Source organism: Poecilia formosa, unplaced genomic scaffold (assembly GCF_000485575.1).
Source record: "Poecilia formosa unplaced genomic scaffold, Poecilia_formosa-5.1.2 Scaffold32, whole genome shotgun sequence".
Taxonomy (NCBI): Eukaryota; Metazoa; Chordata; class Actinopteri; order Cyprinodontiformes; family Poeciliidae; genus Poecilia; species Poecilia formosa.
The window spans coordinates 2,204,561-2,209,334 of NW_006799971.1; the positions used below are offsets into that span (position 1 = coordinate 2,204,561).

Below are 4,774 nucleotides of genomic sequence, written 5' to 3' on the forward strand. Positions count from 1 at the left end.
GACAGAAACAGTTTAATTAAGTTTTTTTTTTTTTCTAATTCTTCTCACAGCTTTATGTTTTGGATCCTGTCCTTTCTCACAAGGTTCCTGACATCTCTCTTTTCCTCAGAGGAACTACATAATATCAGTGATTTGACATCTTTTCACCTTTAACTGTATTCAAGAATTTCTTGGCAAGCCACTTTCAACGAGATGTTTGGCATTTTACTGTTTTTCTTTACAAGGACAGCTTGGTTCAGTCCTCTGCCTCCTGAACAACAGATTTTATTTCTCTCTAGAGATTGTCCACTTGAGGATTATTTGTCCAGAAATACCGTCTCTCTCCAATTAAAGTTATCGTAAAATCCTGTAAAAGGAGATAATTGTCCCTTTTTAAAAGAAACACAGAAAATTCAAAAAATGGAAAAGCTGGACCCAATCCAAAGTATTTATGTCTTATTACCGAAATGTTTTGATTTCATTTTGATAACGTAATATTAATCAGGATCACAATAAAAAAAAGTGCATTTTACCCAATAGCAGACTTGGGGCCCTAAAAAAATAAACATGACTGAATACAGGAAGTATCTTTAAAGAGTCAAAAATATTTTTTAAATTTTTTTAGAAAATAGAGAACAACTGATCAAAAACGTGTAGAACATGTCAATTTTTTAACAGAAAAATATATTTAATTAAAATACCGGTTTTAGTTGTAATATATCAATAAATATACAATCAATACAAATACAGAAAATATAAAGTATGATGCATTTTTAATAAAAAAAAAAAAGCCATTTGTGGTCCACAGGTATTTTCAAATTGACGATCACATATGTGAAGCAACGTCTTCACATGTACTTAACTAATATTTATTTCATTTAGTAAATTATGGACTCAATTTTAAAATATTATGCTTCATTTTATTTTATCGTACATTATTCTCTGAAGACCTCATTTAAAATCCTGGAGTCGGTTGACTTTTACGAAATACGGTACCGAATCAAATCAAATCATAGCAACTCAGAGGAGGAATGACCAACAGCAGTCTTTGGTTTTATGGTACGGCAGAGAAACAGATGTTCCAACACATTCGCCCTTCATTCAGAATGAAAATGGAGAATTTTAGTTATCTGATGTGCAACAGCTGATGAAAGTTTAACTTTCACAACTGAAAAAGTGCTTTCAAAAAAAAAAAAATCATTAGCTTACTTTGCTTCTTGCTTTGTTCCGCTGGAATATTGGCATCGATGAGGAAGTTGAGTTTACAGCAGGACTGAGGATTGGCCCACTGTGGAATGTGTCTGGAGAAAAAGAACACAAAATATTCACTTAACTTAAACTGAATTATAACTAACTATAAAAATAACAGGTTTCTCCCTGTTATCAGGTCTAAATCTTGTATCAAACCTCCCAACACTGGCCTGTGTGGTGGCATTTCACTTGCATGTAAAATGAATAAAATTCATTATTTGAAGGCAAATCTTTAGGTTTTAAATATGTTGGGGGGGAAGAAGAATTGAGCTCCAACTTAAAAAAAATAATTTGTCACGTGTCATCAAATTCAGTTTGTCAAACTTTATTTATTTACGTTTGTTAAACATAACAGAATAAATTTACTTGGACAAGTTTGACTGTTTGTGATCAATTAATTCAATATATCTAAGTCATTTTCTCAGTGTAATTTTAAGAAAAAACAAAAAAACTTTAAAAACCAAAAATAAACACGGTAGTCGTTAAAGGTGTCAAATATTCTCTTATCTGTAAAAGTAAGAAGGAAATATTGTTGGTTTTCTTTTTCTTTCAACTAGATGGACGTTTCTGTTCTGTGAGAACTTATTTACTTCTGCTGAGCTGAAAAGGACCAACCCGCTTCGACTTTGGGTCACAATTATTGCTCCTTTTGTCATCTGGCCAGTCTGTTCACCTTCTCCTATTCATCCCCAGCTGCCTCCTCATCACTATAGAGACCATAAGCTCAAAAGAATGAGGGCTCACTTCAATCAAACCATGAGGATTCACACAGAACGGTCCTTTCACCAGAAACCATTCTGTTCTTTCTCTTTCTTTTAGCCCCAGAAATAAACCGTGAGGGCTTTTGGTCCGCCTTTTGTTCAAAATGGATGAGTTGTGTTGGCAAAGAAGGCAAAACAAGGAGCCTGAGGTACAGCAGAGAGAAAGGAGAGGTGAGAGGAGAAGGAAGAAGTGAGATCTGTTTCAACCTAAAATAAGGATTTGATTGCAGTTTTGTTGCTCCTTGTCACACTGCGGTGTGTGTATGTAGGTGTGTGTGTGTGCGTGTGTGTGTGTGTGTGTGTGTGTGTGTGCGTGCGTTTATGTGTGTGTGTGTGGTGACACACTCAGATCTGAAGCTGGAGATAAGAGATTATCGGCATCACATAAGAGGTGAAACTGGGGCAACAAATTGTCTTCAGTGTGAAAGTGAGAATATACAGTGCCTTACGAAAGTGTTCACACTGTTTAAAGCTGCAGTTTACAACTTTTCTTTAAAAAATAAGTTTTTTTTATATGTATATTTGTTAAAACTCTCACCAGGTTGTGACAGTATAACATGATAGAGTTCCTCCACCTCCTCAGCGTGCTTTTATAGCCGTCTGAAGAAATGCACCGCAACCAAAAAACAACCAATCAGAGCCAGGAGAAGGGGCTAAGGCCCGCCTCCTGGCTGTGTTTGGTTGTTTCTAGTTAGCACTGGGAGAAGGCAGAGGAACTTGATTTATTTTTTCACAGATTATCTGTCTAATACCATACTGTCATGACTTGATGATAATTTCAAAAACAATTTTTTTTTTTTTTTATAAACGTTTATTACTGCAGCTTTAACCACAAACAGCGGGTAAAACGTTTCTATCTGACTGTACTGTAGTAGCACATGGTTGTGAAGTGGAAGGAAAATGAGACATGATTAAAAATGTTCTACTCATGAATAAAAGTTTGAAGTGTCTCATGTCTGTGTCTTTGCATTCCGCGCCTTTTTCTCTTGGTAATTAAAACTTAAAGGGAATTAAAACTTTTGGGTTTTGAATGAGCATTCAAAACCCAATGAATGGGTTTCATAAGAAACTATATTTCATAAAAAATATAGTTTCTTATGAAACTATATTTCATAAGATAATCTCATTTTCTTACATAAAGTCTTTATAAAATGCAACACATGACAATGGAAACCCTGCAAAAAATGCAAATACTAAAATAGGAGCACACGCATGGACACGCTTGCTGAGCATGGTGAATCTGCAGCATGCCTCGTTTCCATGGGACCTGAATATTTTGGGATGTGGACGAGCACATCCCAAAATATTCAGTAACAGTAATAACACGATAACAGACATTCTGGACTGCTATGTGGTTTGTTTTTGGTGACATATAGGTGAGGGTTATTCAGTCTTATCTGCACTTGTGCTGCAGCCCAACAAACAGAAACAAAACTGAAGTTATCTTTGGACCTAAAGAGGAATAATATAGAATCAACACAGGTTCAGTTATTACCGATAAATCTGGGTATAGTGATGGACTCAGACCTGAACCTTTAGAGCCACATAAAGACGGTTACAAAGTCAGCCTTCTGTCACCTGACTAATGTTCCAGCAAGATCTAGGCAATTTTTACGCCGTTAGTTGAATTCAAAACCTTTTTTTTGTGGCAGAGTACAGTTTACAGCCACAATCTTCACTTATGGTTCATAACAAATAGCTAAAACTATTCGAAAACTGGTGGAACAAACAAGAGTCACGGAGATATAGAAAGAACCTGAAGACACTGAACTGTACATTTCCAAATATAGTCTGAACTCGAACGGCAAAAGGTGAGCTGTATATTTTTAGGGATGGTTGATCATATTTATGTATGACAGCTACGAGCCAAACTCTGAGATCACAGTTGTTCACAACAGATGCTGCCCAAGAAAGAATAAAAATATAAGGCAAGAGTTTAAAACTGTCTTACATTTTCCATAGTTTCTGGACGTTCTTCCAGAATATTTAGAGAGATGAAAATGCTTTTGTGCTCTTGGTTCCTGTACTTGTAGCTAAATCATTGAGAACTGTCCAATGGCTGAAGCTGCACAAAGGATCACAAGCACCACAGAAGTCTACGTGGTCTGTTTTTTTTTTTGTTTGTTTGGTTTTTTTTGCACCTTTTTTGTTTTTTTGTGAGTGATTTTAAGGAGCTCTGTCAAGGGACCAAACATCTATTTCCAAACTTTTTGATGGACCCATTCATCATCCAACAACCCTTCAGGAGAGACTGTAGTAAAAACGGGTTATGCTGACTAACAACAACTGTCGTCAAGCACTTCCTATGGCCAAAACTGATTCCTTTACAGTGCTCTGAAATAATTGTTTTTAAACGTGGATGGCATTTTTAGAGTCCCACCACAGCATATGAGTCAGATTGAGATTCAGGATTTGACTAGGCCACTTCATAGTCTTTGTTTGGACTTGCAACAGGAATTACTGTCCTGTTGCATAATTCAAAGTTCACTAGACCTTAAGGTCACAAACTAATGGCCAGGATTCCTCCTTAGGATGTTTTTGTAGTGAGGAGAGTTCCTGGTTCCAGTCACCCAGCAACAGACCATCACACTACCACTACCATGTTTTACTGTTGGTTCAGACCGACAGTAAAATAGTTTTTCTGAAACGTGCTGGTTTTACACCTGTGGCAAAAAGATGTACACTTTAGAAAAATCTCTACTTTTGTCTCATTAGTTAAGAGAATATTTTCCCAGAAGTCTTGGGGATCTTTATTATCAGTAACATCGACTTTTTTGAGCTTC

General features: G+C 36.1%; 1 protein-coding gene across 4 annotated transcripts in view; it reads right to left on the bottom strand.

Moving 5' to 3' along the window:
* The window catches only part of LOC103136426 (protein ELFN1-like), a 128,396-nt gene that overhangs the window by 77,251 nt on the left and 46,371 nt on the right, over positions 1–4,774 (bottom strand). For 3 of the 4 annotated variants that reach the window (XM_016670300.1, XM_016670299.1, XM_016670298.1), the window contains one exon: positions 1,189–1,280. The exons of the other annotated variant lie outside the window; for it this stretch is intronic. The gene's annotated coding sequence lies outside the window, so the exon portion shown is untranslated. The remainder of the gene's footprint in view (positions 1–1,188; positions 1,281–4,774) is intronic. 4 annotated transcript variants of the gene reach the window in all.